The sequence below is a fragment of the Thalassophryne amazonica genome, unplaced genomic scaffold (genome assembly GCF_902500255.1).
Source record: "Thalassophryne amazonica unplaced genomic scaffold, fThaAma1.1, whole genome shotgun sequence".
NCBI lineage: Eukaryota > Metazoa > Chordata > Actinopteri > Batrachoidiformes > Batrachoididae > Thalassophryne > Thalassophryne amazonica.
The window spans coordinates 332,064-360,028 of NW_022986247.1; the positions used below are offsets into that span (position 1 = coordinate 332,064).

The 27,965-nt window shown below is 41.9% G+C and overlaps 1 long non-coding RNA gene across 1 annotated transcript; it reads left to right on the forward strand.

The window, feature by feature from the left end:
* Positions 1 to 66: 66 nt before the first annotated feature.
* On the forward strand, positions 67 to 27,965 carry LOC117505790. The gene is made up of 4 exons (XR_004559262.1): positions 67 to 77; positions 3,380 to 3,384; positions 20,436 to 20,446; positions 27,853 to 27,965. It is a non-coding gene; the product is annotated as an uncharacterized LOC117505790 (long non-coding RNA).

Genomic DNA, 27,965 nt, shown 5'->3' on the forward strand with positions numbered 1-27,965 from the left:
GGCAAAGCAGACTACCTGAAAGAGATGTCAAGGTGGGAGAGATTAGAGAAGATGATCCCGAAATACGGAAAGCATTTGTATGCAACACCCAAGCAAAGGAACAGAGGACAATGCTAGATCGCTTCGAGAAATTTTCAGATTGGTCCAGACTAATCAAAGCTATAGCAAGGCTGAGGCGAAAGATCAAAGAACACAAAGGTATGACACGAAATGCCATGAATACAAGTTTGGAAGAAAGGAAGGAAGCTGAGCTAGTAGTCATCAAGCTGATTCAGACAAAAGCATTCTCAGAGGAGATAAAGAGTTTGAAAGCAAAGAAAACAGTTGCAAAGACCAAAGACAGTAAGCTGTATAAACTGAGTCCATTTTTGGATGAAGAAGGAATACTCAGAGTTGGAGGACGTTTGAGTCATGCTGTACTCCATCTGCATGTGAAACATCCGGCAATACTACCAAGAAATAGTCATATCTCTACACTGCTTATCAGACATTTTCATGAGAAAGTTCAGCATCAAGGACGTGGAATGACGACTAACGAACTGCGAGCTAATGGACTGTGGATCCTTGGATGTAGCAGTGCAGTCTTGTCTCACATCTACAAATGTGTCAAGTGTCGAAAGTACAGAAGAAGTACTGAAGTACAGAAGATGGGAGATTTATCTTCTGACAGGACAGAACCAACTCCAGAGATATGAGAAGAGATATGGATTGATACTAACTGTCTATGTTCACGAGCAATCCACATAGACGTGGTAGATGACCTAAGTACAGACGCATGTATGAATGCTCTACGAACGTTTATTGCCATCAGAGGAAATGTTCGTCAGCTGAGATGTGACAAGGGAACCAATTTTGTTGGAGCTGAGAGAGAGTTTGCAAAGTTGATGAAAGACATGGATCAAGAAAAAAATCAAAGCGTTTGGATGTGAATTCCTCATGAATCCCCCATCAGCGAGTCATATGGGAGGAGCATGGGAAAGACAGATAAGGACAATAAGGAGTGTTCTTTCTGTTATCCTCGACCAATCAGCAAGAAGATTAGACACAACATCGTTGAGAACGTTCTTGTATGAGGTTATGGCAATTATTAACAGCAGGCCACTCTCTGCAGAACATCTAAATGATCCCACTGGACCCGAACCATTAACACCTAATCATATTCTGACAATGAAGTCTACCATTATTCAACCTCCACCAGGGCAGTTTATTAAAGAAGACCTGTACCTACAAAGGAGATGGCGAAGAGTGCAGTACTTGGTGAATGAATTTTGGATCAGATGGAGAAAGGAGTACTTACTCAACTTGCAATCGAGACAGAAGTGGAATGTGTCTAAGAGAGACTTAAAGATTAATGACATTGTTCTACTAAAAGAAAATCTTGCTCCACGCAATGAATGGAAACTAGCCAAAGTCATAGATGTTTACCCTGGAAAAGATGGAAAAGTGAGAAAGGTTGGGCTTTTGATCAGTGAGAGTACACTTGACAGACATGGTAAACACATGACTAAAACAGTTTCACTTGACCAACCTGCACATAAGGTTATTGTTTTACTTGAAGCAGAGTAACCTTTGAGTTTGTTTCATGTTCAAAGTTAAGTGTCAGTTTAGTTTATAGAAATCCCACATAAAGGTTGTGAGATTTGGTGGGAGTGTAACTGCCACATTCTATTTTATTTAATTTTCATGACTCTTATGGTCTGTGTTGTTTAATGTAACTATTACACCCTACCACTAGAGGGCGCTGTGAGCGTGTATGTGGTATAGCCTGCAGAAGAAGCCAGCATAAAGAACAGCTTGATTAAGAACGAACATTTTAACAAGAAACGAAGTTAAAAGGAAGAATTAATGTAATTCCTTTTGATAGCACACGGCCAACGAGGTATGTTTTTATTTGTGATTGTATTTTACTTTCTAATTAATTGTTGAAAGCTAAGATTTATGTTTTATTTCGCCATAAGTTTGAAAGTTTGTCTATCTTTAGTTTTCATGATGTGGTTTATACCTGTTGCAAGCACCTTGTGTTTGCAATAAACATCAGTCTGAGGAAACCACTTGTGTCTGGAAGTGCTTCGAGGGAATTACATCAGATGGACCTTCTGGCAAATTGTAGCTGAACGTTGAGGTCTTCTTTTTAGTAAAACCCTCCTCTGTGCCACTTCATTCAAATGTTATGATGGCAACGGCCACAAACCCTTTTCTTTGCCTTTGCCTTTTTTTTTTTTTTTTTTTTTTGCTTGCATTTGTTGTGTACGTGCAGACAAGGATGATTCGGGCTACTGCTGGAGGAACAATCACACCAGGATTTACGCTGCACCCACAGTTGTTGCGATGATCCACAGCAGCAGCGCTGGCATTTTTATTATTACTGAGCCAATATCACCCAAGCACTTTGAATAATTCACCAACATCTGAGTGCTAAAAGTCAGGCTGAAACCATGTGGTGTTCTGCAGCCTGCACAAAAGCATCGCCACGTTATGCATTGCCAGTTAGTACAGGATGAATCAAACCATCTTCCTCTGTCCTGTGCGCAATGATCACAAAAAGTCCTGGCGCTGTCGAGAAGGATTGCAAGAAAATAAATGTGACAATTTTCATGCGCTCACAGTGATAAAACGCCAGAACAGAACCTGGTGTGCATCCACGGGATGCCTACTTTTTAGACCTCCGTGTGCCGCCTGCCTGTGTCGTAGGTTAACGGTCAACGCGCAATGTTTGCAAAAAAAAAAAAAAAAACCTTTTGGGCTATGACCTCAGATCAGATGACACCACCCGCTGAATTTAAGCAGCATATTAAATAAATAAATGCTGATGATTTTATTACATTTTTGGCAGATGAGCGCGTGTGTGTGTGTGTGTGAGAGAGAGACAGAGCGAAAAAAACAAAAACAATTCACAGTTAAACATCAAGTTTTACTTCTTGCTCTGATGACCAGCGACAATATGTGCCTTGTCAGTATATATTGTCGCTTGGGACAATTTGTGCCGGCATCTCTTTTGTTAACAAACTGAATCAGTGCCACACAACATGACGGTGAGCGCAAAGGGTCATGGGAAATGCGCTGGAGCGGAAACCCATCTATTAGGCTTCCTATTGGCTCCTGTTGGTGTTTAGCTGCCCCCCCCCATCCGTCAAAATGCATAGAACAACACTACCATCTACTGGAAGGAAATGTGAATAGCGACTTCCATATTTGTGGGTCTGACGTTTTGCGCTGAGAATGTCTCAGTATTGCAAGTGAGCAACACAATGAATGCGTGTAATCGGTGACCTACAAATGCTGAATCACACTTCACAAACAGAATTTTCAGTTTTGCAAATGCTTTTGTGTTTGTGGATCACAAAACACGCGTATAAACTGAGGAATATTTGTAAATCAGCCTCTGTGCATTTGCAGGTATTAATGAGACAAATTTAACTCCATAATGGAGCAACTTCACCTGTTATAGCTGGAGCACATTGTAAACATTGACACGATGGAGTTTGATGCGGAAGAGTCCAGAAAGATATGATTGGAATGTTTTGATGACCATTTACAGTTGGTGATGAAAGATTTGGGTGTTAACTTGGTGTTAAAGTCAGAACAAGAAGCTGCACTGAAAGAGATCAATCTGGGACAAAGAGACACATTCCGTGTGTCGTCCACAGGTTGGCTCATGACACGCGTGGGTTTATGGCCAAACTATCCCACAACGCCAAAATGGCAGCGATGTTGCTCCAGCAACAGCACCGGGCTGAGCAGTGGCTCCAGCACTTACAGACATTCGAATTCTGAAAAGACAGATTTATTTTGTCTGCAGTCCTTCTGTCTGCGCCCCCTCCTGGTACGTTTGTTGAACTGCAGGCGTCCTGTTTATGTCATCAAATAATGTTAATTTCAGTTACATTTCAAAATACTAACGGTGTCTTTCCTTTGGCTTCTGTCTCCCAGGAGTGAAGACAGAGACACCTGTGTCCCAGACAGCAAGTTCCATAAAAGCAGAGGGGCCTGACTCGGCTCCAGGTGTGTTTCCAGTTTGTTGGAGGGCTGATGTTCAGTTACACATCTGATTGTGTTACAGTGTTGAAAGTGATTCTGATGACATCTAGTGGTCAGGTTTCCTATTGCAAGAGCACTTATATCTTTAGCTTCATGGTGGAGTCGAGTTGAAAAGGATTTTTTTTTTTTTTATCAAAATAGATTAAATGCAGTGGTGGGCACAGTTCCACTAATCTGCTAACCATCGAAGATAATATTTTCATTATCAGATTAGCATTTCAGATAACTTTGAAAACCATCATTGGACCAATTATCTTCCGATAAGTTTTGGTCTGATAATTTTTAGACTAACATTTGTGCAGATGTTACTTTTTGTAATAGATGCACAGTTCTGTCCTCTACAAACAGAGAAGAGCTGGTTCTAGAAGAAACCGCTGTATCCTTTGCAGACAAAGGTGAACTGGTAAGAAAAAAGAAAAAAGTTCATTTCTGGCAATATCACCCAAGTCATCCACAGGCATACAGTTTTAACTTAGGGTTAAAATTTTAACCAAACTAATTTTGGACAAGTTATTTACATTAACATCACGTCTGAAGTTTTATAAAGCGAAAATATCAGATATATGTTTTAGTTTTAAAGTAATGCACTAATTTTGAAGGTTTTAGTGTGAACATGCTGGGTCCAGGTGCATTATGGGTATCTCAGTACATTCACGACAGGAGAAATGCATTTGAGATGCTCTGATCAGGCTCCACACAGACAAAAGCATTGAACTCTTTGTATATTATGCCTAAAACTCTCCTGAATATATCCTCTGGGTTTATAGACATTTTTATTGCGTTTGTTTTATGTAAAAATGCCAGAAGAAGCCAAAAAGTCTGTTCAATTATGATTCAGGCTGTGTGATATAAACGGATCAAAATGCATAGAACACTGCCATCTACTGGCAACCGGTTATATCACAGTGTTGTTGACTGCAGGATTTTAAAATTATCTGGAGGTTTCCAAAATGTTGAGAGACCACACACGTGAAGAAAAAAAAAATCATAGATCTGACAGGTTTAGTTGTACAGTGTGTGTCAACCACACTGTAAAAACAAGATTTCACACTTGAACATTCCCAGGTCAAGCACCTCGCTTTCTGATTTGCTGCATGTCACATTTAGCTCCTCACGTCCTTCTTAACACACCACACACGGCAGGAATATCTGATAAGATTATATTTAGCGTCATCACGATTGTCGGGGCGTCCTTAAGATTGTCGGAAGGGGAAGATCGGTCCGATATCGGCCTAATTATCCTGCTGTGTGAACCAGGCTTGATGTTATGACGCCTCACAGAGCGACTGATTGATCTGTTATAACACAGAGCTGCTAACCGATCGGATGTTATGATGCCTCACGGAGCGACCGCTTGATCTGTTATAACACAGAGCCGCTAACCGATTGGATGTCATGACGCCTCACGGAGCGACTGATTGATCTGTTATGACACCGAGCCGCTAACCGATCGGATGTCATGACGCCTCACGGAGCGACTGATTGATCTGTTATGACACCGCACCGCTAACCAATCAGATGTTATGACGCCTCACGGAGTGACTGATTGATCTGTTATGACACCGAGCCGCTAACCGATCAGATGCCATGATGCCTCACGGAGCAACTGATTGATCTGTTATGACACCGAGCCGCTAACCGATCGGATGTTATGACGCCTCACGGAGCAACTGATCTGTTATGACACCGCACCGAGCCGCTAACCGATAGGATGTCATGACGCCTCACGGAGCGACTGATTGATCTGTTATGACACCGCACCGAGCCGCTAACCGATAGGATGCCATGACGCCTCACGGAGCGACTGATTGATCTGTTATGACACCGCACCGAGCCGCTAACCGATAGGATGCCATGACGCCTCACGGAGCGACTGATTGATCTGTTATGACACCGCACCGAGCCGCTAACCGATAGGATGCCATGACGCCTCACGGAGCGACTGATTGATCTGTTATGACACCGCACCGAGCCGCTAACCGATAGGATGCCATGACGCCTCACGGAGCGACTGATTGATCTGTTATGACACCGCACCGAGCCGCTAACCGATAGGATGTCATGACGCCTCACGGAGGGACTGATTGATCTGTTATGACACCGCACCGAGCCGCTAACCGATCGGATGTTATGACACCATATGGAGCGACTGATTCATTGTGTTATGACCCCTGCACGAAGCGACTGATCAATGTGTTATTGACTCCGCACTGCAAAGTTCATCGACCAAAATACCAGCACTCTGGGCACAATGAACATGTTTTCACTATTATTTGATTTCTTTGTGCGACCTACATCGTTATTCATGCATTCAAATGGCGATTCCTATCGCCACACAACTCCAACCAGACACGAGAAAGTTTTTTGACAGTTCTTGTAATTGAAAGAAACCTTGTCTCCCTAACCAGATAGAGTTGTGATGTCATCACGCATGTGCTTAGGTGCTATCTAGTGGGAACTTGAAAACTTCTGTTTTTTTTTTTATACAAATGAAAAAAATGACATATTTTACCAAAGCACATTTATTTGTAAACACCAACATGTTACATTGATTCACTTGTGTTGGTTTTTACATAGAATGAATGAATCAACCAATCAGTATGAGCGGAGGCTTGTAAATGTAATTTCCACCACACCATTGCCTTACAATATAAAGCGCCTTGGGGCAACTGTTTGTTGTGATTTGGCGCTATATACGTGCTCTGATGTTACTGTTTATCTCCATAGAAACTACCCAAACAATCTTTCATACAAAATGTTTAAATGGACATTACAGTGTTGTGGAAATTACGGCAATAGTGTGGGACAACTACATTTTGTTTAAAACAATCACAACAGTTGTATGACATTGAATACCCCAATTATGTTTTGATTATTTTACTGATATTTTATTCAGAGATATTTTAAAACATTAGAAAAAATGTTTCTTTACCATTCATTTTTATCATTGAAGATCAAAAGTCTGGGTGTGGGACAAACACAAAACGGCAATATTTGCATATAATGATACTTAAAAAAAGGTGAAAAAGTCATCATAGACTACTAGAACAAATTTCTTAACACACTTTCATTGTAAAGATAACTATAAAAGTGTGAAATTTCCCCTTTTTTCTGTTTTTCATACAATATGATCGAAGGACATAATAAGTGCCCGTAGTCTAAGAATCACCCAGATATGTGTTATACGAGGTCTATTAGATAATAAACCAACCCTTTTATTTTTTTTTTAACTATATGGATTTGAATGACGTGCGATTACGCCAATCATGCTTGAACCCTCGTGCGCATGCGTGAGTTTTTTCACGCGTGTTGGTGACGTCATTTCCCTGTGGGCAGGCCTTGAGTGAGATGTGGTCCCGCCCTCTCGGCTGAATTCCTTTGTTTCACACGCTGCTCGAGACGGCGCGCGTTGCTTTGTCAAAAATTTTTTCTGGACCTGTGAGGAATATCCGAGTGGACACTATTCGAGAAATTAAGATGGTTTTCGGTGAAAAGTTTAACGGCTGATGAGAGATTATGGGGTGTTTCTGTCGCTGTAAGGACTTCCCACGGAGCGGGACGTCGCGCAGCGCTTCCAGGCGCCGTCGTTGGCCTGTTTCGACCTGAAAACATCCTAATTTAAGGCTTAATTCATCCAGGACGTCGTGAGAGAACAGAGAAGATTCAGAAGAGGCCGGCATGAGGACTTTATGCGGACATTCCACTGTTTAAGGACATTTAATGAAAGACGTGCGTGCAAATTCGCTGAGTCGTTTCCGTGACGACTCGGCAAATCTGTGTGCGCCGCGACAAGAAAAACACCTCCGTGTTGAAAACCATTTGTAAAATTCAGGCGGCTTTTGATGGCTTTCAACAAGTGAGTAACTGAGAAATTGTTTAACAGCTTGGGCATGTTCCAACTTGTCCGTTAAGGTTTCCAACGGAGGTGTTTTTCCTGTCGCGACCCCCCGCGGTCGGGTCCGGCCCGACATGCGACTCTGCCCGCACATTCTTTCATTACAAAATGTCCGTTAACAATGGAATGTCCGAATAAACTCCTCATGCCGACGACTTCTGAAAGTTCTCTGTTCTCTGACGACTTACTGGGTCAACAGAGCCTGAAATGTGGAAGTTTTCAACTTGAAACGGCGAGACGCTGCCGCCTCGAAGCGCAGATCGCTGTCAGGCGCCGTAGGCCGTCCTTACAGCGACACTACCAGACCAAAATCTCTCATCAGCCGTTAAAATTTTTACCGAAAACCAGCTGAATTTATTGAATGGTGTCCACTCAGTTGTGCCTTACAGTTTTGAAAAAATTTTGATCAAACAAAGCAGCAGTCTCTGAGCCATTCATAAACAATGAAAAAAATCGACGAGCGGGTGGACGACTCCTCACTCAAAGACTGCCCACAGGCGAATGACGTAACCGACAGGCGTGAAAAAACTCTCGCATGCCCACGAGGGTTCAAGCATGTCTGATGTAATCACACGTGATTCAAATCCATATGGTTTTTGAAAAAAATAATAAGGTCGGATACTTTTCTAACAGACCTCGTATATCACTTTGTACATTTTAAGAGTTTACATTAATGTAGTTACTCTATCTGGAATAATTTTATTTATAAAGCAAAACCATAATTCAAACCTGCTTTCCATTTCAAGACCTCTGCCTCATCACTGGACCACTGTATCCTGTCAGGGTAAATGACACTTTCCTACAGCAGGGGGCAGAGTGCACAAAGGCAGAAGCGCTGCTCATTGGCTGTTTGGGTTCGTGATCTGTTTGTTCTGTCAGAAGCTTTGGTGGTCTTTAAACTCAAAATCAGCTTCTTAGTAGCTGAGAGCGTATTTGAGGCAAAATTGAAGGTTATCGGTTATCTGTAGCTTACGCTTAGTTTTTCAGTCAGTTAACTGATTACCAGTTATCGAAGCTAACTTTTTGGTTAGCTGTGCCCACCACTGATCAAATGTTGGTTTGCATCTCAGATGTTTGGGGCAACTGTTTGTTGTGATTTGGCGCTATATAAATAAAATTGATTTGATGTACCTTCTGACAGTTTGTAGCTAAAGTTTCAGTTCTTTTTAATAAAATCCTCCTTCTGTACCACTTCATCATGAAACTGTATAACAATGCAAACTTTCACTGTGCACAATTTTTCTAATCACAGCCACAGAAGCCCAGAACTACTTCTGGGTTGTCTGGGTGTCTTGCTGGCTTTCCTCACTCTTCTCCTTCTTGCACAGTCACTCAGTTTTTCAGAACCGTCTACTCCATGCAGATTTACCACAGAGTGCCAAACTGTTGGTTTCTTCATAACTAAAGTAAGTCCCTTCGGCTGCTCCCTTGTTTGCACTTGGGGTCGCCATCCAAGACATATTCAGTGTCAGTTTTATCATCAGAGAGCTTCGACCACAAACTACCACAAAAGACTCCAAGCTGTCAGTGACGTTAAAGGGGGCAGTACATGGTATTAAGAACAGGGGTGTGTAAACTTTTGATTGGGGTCATTTGGGTCACAGTTGGTTGACAACAAATGGCTTCATTCACCTACTAATCATGAAAAGAAAGTTTTTGTGTTTGTCATTCACATTCTCTGAAAAATGGCCAAAAAGCAAATTCTGCCAGGATATGTAAAATTTTGAGCACAACTGTATGTACATCTGGATGCTGAAAGCAGGATTCAGCACCAGATTGTAATGATTTTTCATTAAAGATTGTGACCCACTTCAGATGAACATTACAGTCAGTTGTGTTTATGACCAGGTTTGAGGGGTTGAAGAAGGTCAACAAACACAGTACGGTCCTGATCCAAGAGGTACTTTAACAAATGACACTGAAAATCTGCAGTCAAATATTTACCCAATAATCCGGCTTTCTACTACATTTGAAGCAACATTAACTTTTTTTTTAACAGAAGTTTACATTTCACTCCTGGAACATAGATCATAACGTTTTTCAGCTGTTCACTCAAAAAATAAGCGTCTCAGTGTGTCTTCTTGGTAGAACTCCCACTTTCATTCTGGGAAATAAAAATTCCTCACTCTTAAACAGGTTATATGTGAAAAATGTTGATGATCTGATTGGTTCCTCTTGCAGCGTGAACACGGACAATAATCAGCTCACTTGTGTTCTGTTAAAACAAACTGTCAGATCTTCACATCACTTTTTTAAAGAGAGAATGTGGACGCTGATGTCATTTAAAGCGGTCGCGATGCACCGGAAGCAACGAGGGATTAAGAACCTTACCCAAGGGCAATCAGTGATTTTCCGGTCTGGCTGGATTTTGAACCAAGGATCCTCTGGTCTGAAGCCCAACACTTAACTGCAAGACCATCACCTCCCAAATGACATAATATATATGTTGAAATTTAACAAATTACATTACATGAACTCAGCCACATGGGGTGTGCAGCCAGTACATTCTGAGTGCCGGTCCCAAGCCCGGATAAATGAGGAGGGTTGCGTCAGGAAGGGCATCCGGCGTAAAACAAGCCAACCCAACTATGCAGACTCAGAATCGAATTCCCATACCGGATCGGTCGCAGCCCGGGTTAACAACATCCGCCACCAGTGCTATTGCCCAACAGGGTGCCAGTGGAAATTGGGCTACTGCTGGGCGAAGACGACGAAGAAGAGGAGGAAAACGTTGCCACGAACAGCGGGAGAAGAAGAAAACTAGAAGGGTGGAAATGAGAGTGGGGACTTTGAATGTTGGTAGTATGACTGGTAAAGGGAGAGAGCTGGCTGATATGATAGAGAGGAGAAAGGTAGACATATTGTGTGTGCAAGAGACCAAGTGGAAGGGAAGTAAGAGCAGGAGCATCGGCGGTGGGTACAAGTTGTTGTACCATGGTGAGGACAGGAAGAGAAATGGTGTTGGGGTCATTTTAAAGGAAGAGTATGTTAAAAGTGTTGGAGGTTAAGCGAGTGTCTGACAGGGTGATGAGTGTGAAGTTGGAAATTGAAGGGGTGATGATGAATATCATCAGTGCATATGCCCCACAGGTAGGTTGTGAGATGAAGGAGAAAGAAGATTTCTGGAGTGTGTTAGATGAGGTGGTGGAGAGTGTGCCCAAGCATGAAAGAGTGGTGATAGGAGCAGACTTCAATGGGCATGTTGGTGAAGGGAACAGAGGTGATGAAGGAAGTAATGGGTAGATATGGTATCAAGGATAGGAATGGTGAAGGACAGATGGTAGTTGATTTTGCAAAAAGGATGGAAATGGCTGTGGTGAATACCTACTTTAATAAAAGGGAGGAGCACAGGGTAACATATAAGAGTGGAGGAAGGTGCACACAGGTGGACTACATTCTTTATAGGAGATGCAAGCTAAAAGAAATCACAGACTGTAAGGTGGTAGCAGGAGAGAGTGTCACTAGACAGCATAGGATGGTTGTTTGTAGGATGACTTTAGAGGTAAAGAAGAAGAAGAGAGTGAGAGCTCAACAAAGGATCAGATGGTGGAAGCTGAAGGAGGAAGACTGGTGTGTGAAATTTAGCGAGCAGGTGAGAGAAGCACTGGTTGGAGGGGAAGCAATTTTGGACAACTGGAAAAGTACTGCAGATGTGGTGAGGGAGACAGCTAGGACAGTACTGGGTATGACATCTGGACAGAGGAAGGAAGACAAGGAGACTTGGTGGTGGAATGAAGAGGTCCAGGAAAGCATAAGGAGAAAGAGGTTGGCGAAAACGTTTTGGGATAGTCGGAGAGATGAAGAAAGTAGACAGGAGTACAAGGAGATGCGGCGTAAGGCGAGAAGAGAAGTGGCAAAAGCAAAGGAAAAGGCATATTGCGAGCTGTACAATAAGTTGAATAGTAAGGAAGGAGAAAAGGACTTGTACCGATTGGCCAGACAAAGGGACAGAGCTGGAAAGGATGTGCAGCAGGTTAGGGTGGTAAAAGATGCACGTGGTAATGTGCTGACAAGTGAGGAGTGTGTGCTGAGAAGGTGGAGGGAATATTTTGAAGAGTTGATGAATAAAGAAAATGAGCGAGAGAAAAGGCTGGATGATGTGGTGAGAGTAAATCAGGAAGTAAAAGAGATTAGCAAGGAAGAAGTGAGGGCTGCTATGAAGAGGATGAAGAGTGGAAAGGCAGTTGGTCCAGATGACATTCCAATGGAGGCATGGAAATGTCTAGGAGAGATGGCAGTAGAGTTTCTAACCAGATTGTTTAATAAAATCTTGGAAAGTGAGAGGATGCCTGAGGAGTGGAGACGAAGTGTGCTGGTTCCTATTTTCAAGAACAAGGGTGATGTGCAGAGCTGCAGTAACTACAGAGGCATAAAGCTGATCAGCCACAGCATGAAGTTATGGGAAAGAGTAGTAGAAGCTAGGCTTAGAAAACAGGTGAAGATCTGTGAGCAGCAATATGGTTTCATGCCGAGAAAGAGCACTACAGATGCAATGTTTGCTCTGAGAATACTGATTGGAAAAGTACAGAGAAGGACAGAAAGAGTTACATTGTGTGTTTGTGGACTTAGAAAAAGCTTATGACAGGGTGCCAAGAGAAGAGTTGTGGCATTGTATGAGGAAGTCTGGAGTGGCAGAGAAGTATGTTAGGGTAGTGCAGGACATGTACAAGAATAGTGTGACAGCGGTGAGATGCGCAGTCGGAATGACAGACTCATTCAAGGTGGAGGTGGGATTACACCAGGGATCAGCTCTGAGTCCTTTCTTGTTTACAGTAGTGATGGACAGGTTGACAGATGAGATCAGACAGGAGTCCCCATGGACTATGATGTTTGCAGATGACATTGTGATCTGTAGTGAGAGTAGAGAACAAGCTGAGTCTAGTCTGGAGAAGTGAAGATATGCTTTGGAGAGAAGGGGAATGAAAGTCAGTAGAAGCAAGACTGAGTACGTGTGTGAATGAGAGGGAGCCCAGTGGAATAGTGCAGTTACAAGGAGTAGAAGTGGTGAAAGTAGATGAGTTTAAATATTTGGGGTCAACTGTTCAAAGTAATGGAGAGTGTGGTAGAGAGGTGAAGAAGAGAGTGCAGGCAGGGTGGAGTGGGTGGAGAAAGGTGGCAGGAGTGATTTGTGACCGAAGAATATCAGCAAGAGTGAAGGGGAAAGTTTACAAAACAGTAGTGAGACCAGCTATGTTGGACGGTTTAGAGACGGTGACACTAACAAAAAGACGGGAGGCAGAGCTGGAGGTGTTGAGATTCTCTTTGGGAGTGACAAGAATGGACAAGATTGGAATGAACATATCAGAGGGACAGCTCAGGTGGGACGGTTTGGAGACAAAGTCAGAGAGGTGAGATTGAGATGGTTTGGACATGTGCAGAGGAGGGACCCAGGGTATATAGGGAGAAGGATGCTGAGGATGGAGCCACCAGGCAGGAGGAGAAGAGGGAGACCAAAGAGGAGGTTCATGGATGTGCTGAGAGAGGACATGCAGGTGGTTGGTGTGACAGAGGAAGATACAGAGGACAGGGTGAGATGGAAACGATTGATCTGCTGTGGGGACCCCTAACGGGAACAGCCGAAAGACAAAGAAGAACAACAAATTACATTACATATGAAAAAATTGATGAAATATGAAGTGTGCATCATATCTATATTAAAATGGCCAAGTGGCGTGTGTGTGTGTGTGTGTGTGTGTGTGTGTGTGTGTGTGTGTGTGTGTGTGTGTGTGTGTGTGTGTGTGTGTGTGTGTGTGTGTGTGTGTGTGTGTGTACGGCTTTGATCATGGTGAAACCGTGGTGAGCTGACATTTTCCATTTGGTCTGCTTATGTGTTTTGGGTCTAATTGTATCTGACAGGATTTTGTGGATTTAAAATATCAGGGAAAAACACCACAAACCTTCAATAATTCAACAAGTGTATTTTTTCAGGTCATGATGCCGTTCAGTATTTCAGATGTGTGAAACACTGTTGACTGAAACAGTCATCAGAAATAATCTGTTTTTGATCAAAAAGACTGAAACAAGACAAAAATACATTCAGTTCTCAAACAGAATAAAAACATATGTGAATCACTAAATATGACCAAAACTAAGAAGAATATTTGACAAGAGGAAAAGACTAAATTAAAAACAGGTGACAAAATTAAGATTAAAGGTGACAAAAGTTTCGCCCACCAGGGTGGTGCAGAGATGAAAGAATGAATATACAGGATGTGTGAAAGTGAGTTCTGACACACAACTGTGGATGAAGGAGGAGACGTGAACTTTTTTATTTATTTATTTATTTATTTTTTAAGAGAGGGACCACAGGAGGCACACGCTCACGAGCGCCACGAGTTTAGCTTATGACAAGCTAAAAGTGGAGGCTCTCGTTTTGGCCGAACAACTTTCCACAGTTTCTGTGTTTTCTGTGTCAGTGCGCGCCCACAGCCACGTGCTTGATGAATTCCTGCACAAAAAGTAGTTCCCAGAATGTACCAGTAATAAAATGATAAAGATAACCGAAGTTTTAAGAGTTGCCGTAATAAATATTTAATAAACTTAAAGTTCATGAGCAACTTCACCTGTTATTGTTCAAGCACATTGTAAACACTGACACGATGGAGTTTGATGTGGAAGAGTTCAGAAAGATATGACTGGACCCGGCGCCACAAGGGGGCGTTTGGGGGCGACGCCCCCTCACGTCATCAACCCCGCCCCCTCAGATGTGAATATTAGTTATTCAATAATATCACGTATTTAACAAATAAACCAAATTAATTAACTAAAGTAATTAATTTTAAAACAAACGGATATGGCGTGTGTCTGTGTTCAAGTGATTTGATAGGCTGAGGGTTGCGCTTGTCAGTGCGGCAGAGGGCAAGGATCCTGAGTCCAGCGATCATGGCAAGGTGGACGAATTAAAGCATGCTCGATTTATTCAAGCAGTGTCAGAGCTGGAGTTCCTGCGATTCGTCAAGTCCAGTTAGTGCGAGAACTCTTTCTCAACATTAAAAAGAGTGTTCAGTGATCACAGACGCAGCATGCTGCATGAACGAAAGGCGAACTTAGGCTGGGCAGACACTGTACGATATTTTCAATCGTTGTACTTGGCTCCAGCTCAAACTGTGCGACAAAACTGCAGGGTTTAAAAGTTCAGAGCGCATGATTCATGTTCTCACACTGTACGGCCCGCTGCTCTGATGCCATCTGACTGCTCACATTGTACGTTCAAAAACCACACGTCGGAAGCTTTTTTTTCTTAAAAAAAAAAATTTATTTCATGCCTATCAGCGCGCACAGTGAGTGAAATCAGGCGGTGGGAGACTGAACGTATATGCGCACACACACACAGCAGACAACAACATGATCCATGAGAGGACGGTAAAAAAAACCCCCCAAACATTCAGTCTCCCACCGCCTGATTCCACTCACTGTGCGCGCTGATAGACATGAACTTTAATATGATATTAGGTTATTGCGAGGAAACGCTATAAAAAAAAAAAAAAACCCACAAGACTTTACATGAGATCACTGTTTGCTCTCTCCGGTGTTTGCACACGCACAGTGCGCGACATAATCAGCGCGTACCCAGCTAACAATGGAACGTTGCCTGAACGTTACATCAAAGTGGCAGTAACGTTGCATCACAACGTTGTAGGAACGTTCATTTGTAGACTCTCCAGAACGTTCCAGGAATGTTGCCAAGAACGTTGCCAACCAGCCAACCTAGAACGTTCTCAGGCGGTTGTGACACAACATTGCTGCAATGTTGTTGCAATGTCCCCCAACACGAAGGAACACTGTGAACATTGCATGAGTCTGTAAATTGCAAGTTTATTACTTTAGAACAGGGGTAGGCAACCTGTTCCAGAAAGAGCCATGAGGGTGCAGGTTTTCTTTGCAGCCACTGACTCCACCAGGTGATTTTACTGATTAATATCACTTTGAGCAGATGGAATCAGTTAATCAGTGAAATCACCTGGTGGAGTCAGTGGCTGCAAAGAAAACCTGCACCCTCATGGCTCTTTCTGGAACAGGTTGCCTACCCCTGCTTTAGAAGTATTATTACAATAGCAATGCATTAAGTCATGGACAAGTTCTCAGTAACTTGATTAGTTCTCATCCGCCCTCCAGTATTATTACAATTACAATAGCATTAAGCCAGGGATCAGTTCTCATCCATGATGTGACCCATGACTAAGGTTTAAAGTTTGTTGTTATTTTCACTGTGCAATTGTATACACTAGAAAATGAAATTTCTTTTCTCAATCAGTGACTTCAGTGCAATAAAACTTCAATAGAATAATTTACCTTACATAAATAAATAAACACATAAAATAATACAGTCATAGAAACAGGTAAAATACACTCCAATCTCTCAGGTACTAAGCCAGGTGACATCATCCAGTATTATTACAGTTACAATAGCATTAACCCATGGATAAGTTCTCAGTATAAAATGAACTAGAAGGGTCAACGTTAAACAAAAACTGAAGATGTCTCCACCGTCCACCCTTTAAAGCAGCAACATCAGTCCCGGATCCAGACCGGTTTGGACCGATGTAGTTGCATCGGTCAGATTTTTTTACGCATTGTTCGTCATCGGTAAAAAAAAACAAAAAAACAAAAAACTCAAATAATCCTGAATAGTGCCGAACGTGTCCCCGTGGTGAACACAGCTTTTGATTTGTTCCCACAATGGTGGGTGGATCACAAAGGTGGATCAAAACAAACATAGTGTCAGTCCAGTCCAGTTGATGATCATGGCATCCAGGAAAAAAGTTGTGCAAGGAAAATTGGGCACTTATTTCATGTCTCCCCCGCACCTTACAGAGGGGGAGGCATAAGTTCTCAGTATAAAATGAATCACTTCTCATCTGACCCATGACTAATTGTGGCATCATCACTCATGGCACTGCCGTCCATGGCGTCATCATTCACTACACAATGGTCCATGGCATCGGCATCCACATAGTCGCCCAGGGCTTCATCCACCCCAGCATCTGAGACAGCATTAACACCAGTACCAATTCTTTCATCCTCCTTCTTTGCCTAAAAAACAAAGAAAACCATTCATAAAAATACTATACAATAACTTCTATAGTGCCAGTCCCCTCAGCACAGTGAAGTTCAAGGGCGCTCAACCAGTCCATGTATTAATATGCAGAATCCTTAATTCAATATCTTAATTTTTCAGAGGATACTATTCAATGGTTTCAATCCCATCTTTCGAACAGAAAGCAGCGTGTTGTTGTGGATGGTGCCACATCCTCGTATCTCCCTAGTTATGTTGGTCTTCCACAAGGCTCAATATTAGCCCCTCTATTATTCTTTCTGTATAGAAATGATCTCCCTGATGTGTGCTCTGAACTAAATATGCAAATGTATGCAGATGATGCAGTAATCTTGACCCAGGGAAAGAGTGACAAAATATCTGTAGACCTCACAAATGCACTATGTAAAATACACAAATGACTACATAAAAACTGTCTTCTGCTGAACACCAAAAAACTGTATGTATGATGTTCACCAAAAGACCAATTAAGTTAGCCAGATCCCATGTTTTCTTGGAAGGGGAAGAACTGTGCTTGTGAACCAATTCAAATATCTCTGAGTGATATTAGACCCAAATCTTACATTCAAAAAACGTATCAAAAAGGTAAAATCACACTGTAAAGTTCAATCGATCTAATTTTAAACAGATAAGACCGTTTATTACAATAGATGCGGCCAAATCTTTCTTACACTTCATGTCACATATAGAGTATTGCATTACAACATGGTCCTTTCCAGGAACAACTGTACTGAAACCAGTAGAACAATTGTACAAAAAAGCCATAAAAATATTGGACCAAAAAAAAAAAAAAAACGATTTCTCATCACCATCCAATCTTAGAAAAATATAAGCTTTTAAGTTTTGAGAATTTCATGCTATTTAAAATGTGTTGTGCTGTGTACAGGTCCCTACACAATTTGGCCCCACTCCCTCTGAGGAACTATATTAACAGGAAAAGTAACAATGAAATTAACACCAGATCCTCCGCTAGGTGTGATTGTGAGACCAAATTTTGAAAAACTGTCTTTGCTCAAAATGTACTCTCTATTAGGGGCAATAGCACATGGAATACTCTGCCAACGACAATCAGGTTCAGCCCCACATTTGCTTTATTCAAGACACAGCTTAAAACATGACTGAAAGAAAACCAAACCTGTAATCATTACGAGTTAAAGACATGCGAAAGCAATATAGTTTCATATACACGCACACAACAACACATAGGTAAACTTATGCACACAAGCACTTTAAAGAGATACTGCAGCTGTATCGAGCACTTTACTATCATGACAAAGCACTTTAATTCAGCATCTTATAATAAAACTGACTGTACCTGTACACACCTACAACTGAATTCGACCTCAGTACTTTCCTGCACTTTATATTGAGACAACAGCATTTTAACCTCCATCTTGACCGGAACAGATAACTCCTCCTTTATATGGCTCTGGGTTATATTAAAATATGACAGTGTATTATATTGTAAATTATCAATGTTTTTATGCTTGTTAAATGCTCTGTGTTTTATATTTTATGTCTGGAGACTACGGATGGAAATTAGTATTATGCTAAAACTGGCATATTTACGTTAAAGTGTGTGCCCTATATATATATATATATATATATATATGTGTGTGTGTGTGTGTACGAAGTCTGTCAATAATGTATAGGTCCTTTTTATTTTTTTCAAAAACTATATGGATTTCATTCATATGTTTTTACGTCAGACATGCTTGAACCCTCGTGCGCATGCGTGAGTTTTTCCACGCCTGTCGGTGACGTCATTCGCCTGTGAGCACTCCTTGTGGGAGGAGTCGTCCAGCCCCTCGTCGGAATTCCTTTGTCTGAGAAGTTGCTGAGAGACTGGCGTTTTGTTTGATCAAAATTTTTTCTAAACCTGTGAGACACATCGAAGTGGACACGGTTCGAAAAATTAAGCTGGTTTTCGGTGAAAATTTTAACGGCTGATGAGATTTTGAGGTGATACTGTCCCTTTAAGGACTTCCCACAGAGTGGGACGTCACGCAGCGCTCTCAGGCGCCGTCGTCAGCCTGTTTCAAGCTGAAAACCTCCACATTTCAGGCTCTATTGATCCAGGACGTCGTGAGAGAACAGAGAAGTTTCAGAAGAAGTCGGTTTCAGCATTTTATCCGGATATTCCACTGTTAAAGGAGATTTTTTTAATGAAAGACGTGCGGACGGGTCCGCGCGTCGGGATGCAGCCGGCGCGGTGCGGCGGCACAGAAAAAACACCTCTGTGTTGATAACCATTTGTAAAATCCAGGCGGCTTTTGATGGCTTTCAGTGGAGTGAGTATCTGAGAAATTGTTTAACAGTTTGGCATGTTCCAACTTGTCCTTAAGGCTTCCAACAGAGGTGTTTTTCCTGTGGCGGAGCGTCGCGGCAGCTGCGAGCCGACGCTGCAATCCGTCCGCACGTCTTTCATTAAAAAAATCTCCTTTAACAGTGGAATATCCGGATAAAATGCTGAAACCGACTTCTTCTGAAACTTCTCTGTTCTCTCACGACGTCCTGGATCAACAGAGCCTGAAATGTGGAGGTTTTCAGCTTGAACAGGCTGACGACGGCGCCTGAGAGCGCTGCGCGACGTCTCGCTCCGTGGGAAGTCCTTAAAGTGACAGTCACCTCAAAATCTCTCATCAGCTGTTAAAATTTTCACTGAAAACCAGCTTAATTTTTTGAACCGTGTCCACTTCGATGTGTCTCACATACTGTCTATAAACAATTGTATGTTCATTAATATGCACTGTCCCTGTCAAATAAACCAATAATGAATGAATGAATTCCAATTGTCAACACAGCCGAGTGACAGTTACACTATGGAGGGAAGGTGAGCCCACACAGATAGGTTTTAAGATGTTTGAGGAAAGAGAATACAGAATGTGAGGAACGGATTGAGAGAGAGAGATTGCTCCAAAGAGCTGGGGTGCATGTGAGCCAGTCACGGTCTTCACTCTTGAAACAGTCAACACTGGACCGGGATTTGATTGAAGGGAATGACTAGGTGTGGCCATGGTGCTAGTACAAGTCACCTGTGAGTTGCTGATGCCATAAAAGTTTAACTACTTACCGTCTTTGCTGCATGGCGCAGTGTTTCAGTTAACGCATCATCGATAGCATCTGGTAAAATTTCCATCTTGTTGCTGAAGGCTTCTGTCACAAAAACAAAATAAAAAACGGTCTTGTATTTTCCTCTTTTTTAACTGGAGAAACGATAAAATTCTTTTTAATTGCTAACTAAACTTAAATGATGCAGTGAGACACCTTGATAACTTACTCTTCAAAACTCTAGAGAGTGAGAGGCTGCAGGGCTTTCTTCCCTTTCCATCCTTTGAGGCTGACGCCAGCCTACAACCGCCACATCCCAATTTCGCTGAGCATCGTCCTGGCAGAGAAGTTCAGCATTGATCCAGACAGCTGTTTCAGCAGATTCACCTATGACAGAGTAAAAAGAAGTATGTGTGTAATGGTAATATGCAACTTTCATGAAAATAACCACATCTGCAAAAGTGTTAGGAACAATAATTTACCACTGTCCTCCTAAACTCCTGGTCCTCCAGCGTTTTGCTGAATTGGTCCAGCTCCTCCGTTGTTTTAAGTCTGGCCTGCATTATCTCCAATGCAGTCAGCTTCTTCAGCAGCCTGATTCCTCCACAGTAGTTGTAGTATGCCGTCTACCTTTGACTCCAGTCTGTCGAGTCGTTGCTGTGTACCATCTGTTACAAAGTTGCTTCAAGTTTAGTTTACATGAAACAGCTCCAGTGCTGCTGAAAGCAGGAACACGTATATAAACACAGCAGAACTACTCGATCAGTTAATAAGCCTCTCATGCAATGAAATTTGATGACATGGTTGTTTGTATAAATACATTATTAAGATGGCATCGAGCTGGCAGCTCGGTTATAGAAATGAGTTTGTAGAGGGGCAGCTGGCTCTTAACAAATTCCATAAAAACCTGAAACATATCTGTGCCTCTCGTGTGGCCTTTCAAAGGTAAAATGCTCAGTTCTTTTACATTCATGTTGTCAATAAACATTCTAATAAAAACACATAGCTGAGCCACGTCCACAGTATCAGTGGATTCATTGAATTGCAGAGAAAAACACTCACATACCTCAGTATCATTCCTCAGTTGCCGATCAATATCCTCCGCCATTAAGTCGCATCGTCGTGCAACAGACTTTTTTGAGAGCTGCACATCCTGCAGACACGATCTCATTCTGATTTTTAAAATCGGCAAAGATCACATCTGCAGCTTCCATGAAAGCTTCTTTCACAATTTCACCATCCTTGAATGATTTCTTTCTTTTTGCCAGAACACGGCTGGCACGATAAGAAGCTGTGGTTGCAGCCTTACTGGTGGTATTTGTCCGGGGGAAAACGGCCTGTTGTGCTCCAAGCCGGCTTTTAGCCGGGAAGCTAGCATCGTAGCTCTTGTGGATCGTCTTAAAATGCCGCTTCAAATTCCCTTTCTTCGGTAATGCCACGTTTGCATTGCAGATAAGGCAGATGGATTTTCCATTTGAATAAACGAAAAAATAATCTTCCTCCCACTCTGGATGAAAATGATAAGTTTGGGATCTTTTTCCTCCGCCATTATACGCTCGCGTCGCTCTCCACTGTAGCTCCTCATGACCTCTTGACCCTGCGCAGATAGAATGAACCGCGGGAGTCCCCCCATGCGATCGACCGGTCAATCTGGACTAGACTATCATCGGGACGGTAGGCCTACTAAAGTATCCCTGAGAATGAAAACTTTCGGAAAATTAAACAAGTTATAAAATATAAGTGTTAAGAAAGAAAATACAGGAATCACTTTATTTAAATTTACAACAATACCAATTCACCAGCCTTATCAATCAATGTATAGATTGATAAGGCTGGTGAATTATGTAGTTAATACAACGTCCCCTCAACGCAAGTACAACGTTCCAAAGAAACGTCCAAAAACTGTAACAAGTAAATGTTCCTGATGGAAGTTGCCAGGAGGTGGACAGAACGTTCCCAATTGTGCAACGAAAATGTAACGTCCCAGCAACGTTACAAGGACGTTCTGTGTTAGCTGGGTAGATGCTTGTAGCGCTGCTTCAACAGCACAGAACCCTCACAAGTCACAACGACGGCCGTTAATAAGGCTGGCATTTAAAAATCACCTAACCAGGAAATTCAACGGAGAGTGGCGAGATTTCCTTCTCAGAAGATTCAATGCGGCATCCAACCAAAGGCTTCAACTCTTCTGAGGTAGGCTAGCATCCAGTTTCCACACAGAATTTTATGTTAAGATATGAACTTTTATGGTAAGATAAAAGTTATGTATTGGTGTAAATATATCTACATGAAAGGTTTATCTTTGACCCCAGGGCCGGCCCAAGCCTTTAAGGGGCCTTAAGCAGAATTTCATTTGGGGGCCCCCCTACCATCACCTCAGCACCAGATGCCTCATTATTCCATCGACTACACTGTTATGTGTGTAACGTACCACAATCATTAGCATTATTTGTAATTATCTTACATCATACAGGTGTCATTCTTGTTTTTAACCTTAAAGGGGTAGCAAACTCGTAAATATGTTTTAATTAACTTCGACATACAGAGTGATGTATAAGTATGGCTCATTAATTTAACTATTTGAAAGTAACATCAGCAGGCAGGAGACTGCATTTATAGTAAACACGTTAAATAGTTTAATTTCTTTCAGATGTGCAATAGTGTGCAAAATGTTCAATATCCAAATACAAAACAGAATCAAATGACATTCACATTATCTTACCAAAAATAAAGTTGTAATCAAAATTAAATACTTAAATAATAAATACAATAGTTAAATAATCTCCAAAGTGAACATTGAAATCCACAACATAACAGCACTGTGTGTGCAGAGCAAAGCACAAACATTGCACTGGGGGCTATTTCTTTAACTTTGGCCTGAAAACCATTGAGAGCTGAGCTACTTTTCCTTTTGCACCAAATTAATCTGAGGAGTTGATCTTCACTGCTGTTTAACTCTAAGTTTTTCTTCGTAAGGAAGACTATCAAATGGCTTCACCAAAATCTGGTCCACAACATTCAAATTGTCTGCCATTATGTGCAGCTTGCTACCTAGCTAGCTCACTAGCTGGGACTGGCGCGAGGCTCGTGTGAAGTTTGTCCGCCTGTGAGCGCTTTGTGACGGTGGAGGAGCTCAGCAGCACCCGCTGCTCGGTAGGAACAGAAACTGAGATAGAAGTCAGAAAGAGTGATAGAAGTCAGTCTCCAAACACAAGCACCTACAAAAAAAACCCACCAGAAATAGAAGCTTGATTTGTCGCTAATCGTTTTTAACAAAGAAAATGCCGCTAAGAGGATTAGGAAAGTCTCCGGTTCAACTCAGAACAGAATGAAAATTAAAAAATGCTCCCACGGATGTTTACACCAAAAGATCGCTGATTCGCTCATTTCGCTGTCAATCAAAAAGGGATTCAGCCTCAGACAGATCATCCAATCATCATGCAGAAGCTGAGCGTCCGGCCCAGCCGAGGCCCGCCCACTGCCCCATGACCCCCAGACACGCTGAGCGTCCGATGGGCGGGACAAAGCCCAGCATTTATCCAATGACTCGTCGCGTTTCGCTGCATGCTTTGTGTCGATATTGAAGTCTGTGGACGCTCAGCGTCTGTGAAGCTGCGGGTTTGAGTGAGAGGAAAGCCGCGTCGTTCCCAGTGATAAGAAGCTGATTCTGAACAAAAGTTGAGCGCGTTATAGCGCATATTTAGTCAATCACATGTACACACAACAGTATATATTTGATCACTTATTTTTTGACATTTTAGGGGAAGCTGAGCTTCTCCCGCAGTCTTAGAGCAATTGCCTGACTTTAAGACACCTAAAGCACTTTACACTAAACGAACGGAGCTTTTCGCAAATAATGACAACAAAAACTGTAATATTGGACATGCAAACCTACCTTTGTCTTGTTGTTTTTTCTCGTCTTCCAACTTCTTCTTTTTTCTTTTCTCCACTCCAGAGGGATCATTTCTTTTCTGAGACATGACTTACACTCACTTCTTTCCTCACATTAGTCATCGACCTCCTGACCCAAGCGATGCATCTAAATTTGCCCAACGGTGGCAGCAGCCAACAGGAGGCATCAATCAGAATCAGAATCAGAATTTCTTTATTGTCCCGTAAAGGGAAATTAATGTTGCAGCAGGAGCACACAAAGATAACAATATCAACAGTGAAAATAAGACCCAATTAAAAGTCTAAAATCAAACGAAGGAAACAAAGGAATAAACTTAATAATAATAACTAACTAAGTAACCTTTATCACTAAACTTAGTAATAAACTTAATAATAATAATAATAAAATAAAAACAATACCCATACAATGTCAAATATTCAATCCAGAGTCCATGCCAAAAACAAAAAGTATTGCAAAACTGTAATATGTGGATGTGCAAATAAGCAACAGTAGTGCAAAATAAACAACATCAAAGGCTAATTGCCATTAAATAATAAAATTGCACTAGGAATAAACGAGATCTGAAATCTTTTAGTCCTCCTCATAGGAGCCCTAAAACGACGGCCTGAGGGCAGAAGCTCAAACTCTTTTTTCAGTGGATGATTAGAACAATCCAGAACAGCATTAGCCTTCCTCAGGACCTGTCTGTTATAGATGGACATTACCTCGGCCTGCTGACTGCCTGAGATTTTTCCAGCAGTTTTGACAAGACTGCCAAGATGACTCTTATTTGGACAATTCAAATTTCCAAACCAAGCAACAATACAAAAAGTCAAAACTGATTCAATAAAACTTCTATAAAAAAGAGTCATCATCTCAGAAGAAACCTGGAAGGTTCTCATCTTCCTCAAAAAGAACAATCTTTGCTGAACCTTTTTGGAGATAACATCAACATGAGGTTCAAAGCAAAGTTTATTATCAAGGACCACACCCAGGTATTTATAGCTCTCCACCATCTCAACAGCAACATTTTTAAGAACAGTTGGTGATGGAAAACAGGTAGACTTCCTAAAATCAATAATCATATCTTTAGTTTTTGACACATTCAATTCTAGAAAAGACTCCTCACACCAAGAGACTAAGTCATCAACATGGTCCTGCTCATCTCCCTGAAGAAGACTAACAATAACTGTATCATCAGCAAACTTTAAGATGTTACTGACACTGCTGCGGCACTCATTAGTGTACAAAATAAAGAGCAGCAACCCTGAGGAGAGCCAGTAGAAGAGGAGAGCACACGAGAAAGAACACCGTGAACTCTCACACACTGTGACCTGTGAGTTAAAAAGTCAGTTATCCAACTAATCAGGTGAGGATCAAGTTTAAAATGATGGAGGAGCCTATCAGCAAGCAGAAAGGGTTGGATGGTATTGAATGCTGAGGAAAAGTCTATAAATAAGAGTCTGGCATGTGTCTTCTGCCCCCCAAATGCCTAAACAAAAAGTGCAGTAATGTTACCGCTGCATCCTCGACACCTCTCTCGATATGCAAACTGCAGCGGGTCAAGCTGTTGTTCAACATGCAACAAAATTTCCGACCTGATGATCTTCTCAAAAGTCTTCATTACTAAAGAAGTCAAAGCTACAGGCCTGAAATCATTAAATACTTTGGGGGAGCCACTCTTTGCTGTTGGAACAATAACTGAATGTTTCCAAAGCTTAGGTACTTTGTGCAGCTCAAGAGAGAATGAAAAAATATAATGGAAAATGCTGCTCAGCTGATCCGCACACGTTTTTAATACTTTACCACAGATATTATCAGGTCCAGGGCTCTTAGCCTTAGTTTTCTTAAAAAGATTTGCCACATCATCCACATCAATAGAAAATGCTGGAGACATTGTCAAAGTATCTTTAAAAACACCTGTCCGTGCAATACAATTCTGATTTTCAAATCAAAGATAAAAACTGTTTAAATCATCTGCTAACTCTTTATCTGAAGTAAAACCATCCAATGAAATTTTGTCATTCCCCTTCCTCAGTGATCCTGTCATTGTTCTCATTCCATTCCAGGCTTTCCTCAAATTGTTACTGCTCAGTTCAGCCTCAATTTTATCTTTATACCTTAATTTTGCCTTTTTTTTTTTATTTCAGACCTCACTTCCTTCTTTAGTTTTCTTTCTGTAAGGTCATCACCCATATCAAAGGCAATTTTCCTTTTGTGAATAAGTCCCCTAATATCCTTAGAGAGCCATGGTTTATTATTAGGAAAAATTTTTACCTCCATAGAAGGAATCACAAATGAGATATAACTACACACAACATCGGTGAGTTCATCAATATGTGAGCAGTCCTCCTGGAATACAGACCAGTCTGTGCAGTCGAAACATCCTTGTAGGGCAAGTGAACTGTCATTGCTCCAGACTTTGACTTGCTTTTTGCAAGTCTTTTCCCTCCTCAGCACAGATTTATACGTGGGAAGGAGGTGAACAGTGTTATGATCTGAAGAGCCCAGTGCAGGTCCTGCCTCAGATTTGTACGCCCCTTTAATAGATCCATAACAAAGATCTAAAGTTCTGTTATGCCTTGTAGGACAGGTGACATACTGATAAAAATTTCTCAGTGATTTCTTAAGATTACAGTGATTAAAATCCCCCAAAATAAAATTTGGAGCATCAGGAGAAATAGATTGCAGGTCGTGTATCACTTTAAAGATCGTGTCTGAAGCAGATCTGACGTCAGCTTTGGGGTGGATGTAGACCACCGTGATAAATATTTGAGGAAATTCCCTTGGAAGGTAGAACGGCCTCAGTGACACAGACAAAAGCTCAATATCAGGTAGGCACAGCCGCTGACGCAGTTACCTGACTGCACCATCTGCGGTTTATGTACAAGCATACTCCTCCTCCCTGAGTTTTACGCGTCGCTTCACTGTCCCGATCCAAACGCACAGGAACACCGAAGCCGCCAAGTTCCAGAGAAGAGTCGCAGTCCGAATCAGACAGCCATGTCTCAGTAAATGCTAAGACACATGCATCCCTGAATTCCCGTAAGTGAAGAACATTTCCCTGTAGTTCATCAGTCTTATTCCTTAAAGACTGAACATTTGCCATGATCATACAAGGCAGAGGAATACGGTTCTTACTTTGAAGTTTCCTGATGCGCTGACGCACGCCGCCTCTCCGTCCACGTTTCCAACATCTCGGCTTCCCAAAGCTCTCCCGAAATACGAAAGATAAATCTTTTGTAGAGTTTTTGACCAGCCAAGAGTGTGTGGGATCATTCCCGGCTGCACAGTGCCATCTTAATCCTATGAGAGCCTCCCGTGTATACGTGATTGTTTGGGAGTGCTCATAACTCCAGGTAAAATTCGCAATAAACAATGCGAATAAGAGATAAATCATCTCCATTGCGACAGGGACTCTGTTAAAACAATCACAAATGTACAGGTTTCCGAAAACAAACACTTAAAACAGGTTAAAAAGAACATAAAATAGACACAGAGAACACCAGCTGCGTGTCGCCACAAGAGCAGCGCCACCTGCACCCAATTAGCACCTGGAGCGCAAAGGCGCGCAGTTAACCTAGTATTGGTATTTTGTCAAAATGAATTTATTTTTTTCAGGTGTAATACAATTTCATTTCAATTATTCAATGTTATTTTAATTTCATGTATATATTTACTTTTTTATCACAACGTCTCGGTGCTCTCGGGGCCCCCTGGTGGCGTGGAGGCCCTAGCGACCGCGTAGTTGGCGTATGCCTTGGGCCGGCTCTGTTTGACCCGTTGTGTGACTGTCATGCCCAATTGCGCTGTGTTTGCGCTTGTGATGGAGGGCTGTATATGGGGTTAATCTGCTGTCTCGTGTCATTTCTCAGATCAGTTGGTTTGGTTTTGTAGTATGCAGGAGATCACTTGACCGAGGGTCTACACCAGGATTATTCAACTATATTTTTCCAGGGGCCAAATTTGTCAGAATACTATGATCTGTGGGCCGGACATTCTCGTAACCTGTACTATTACTCTCAGATGTACAA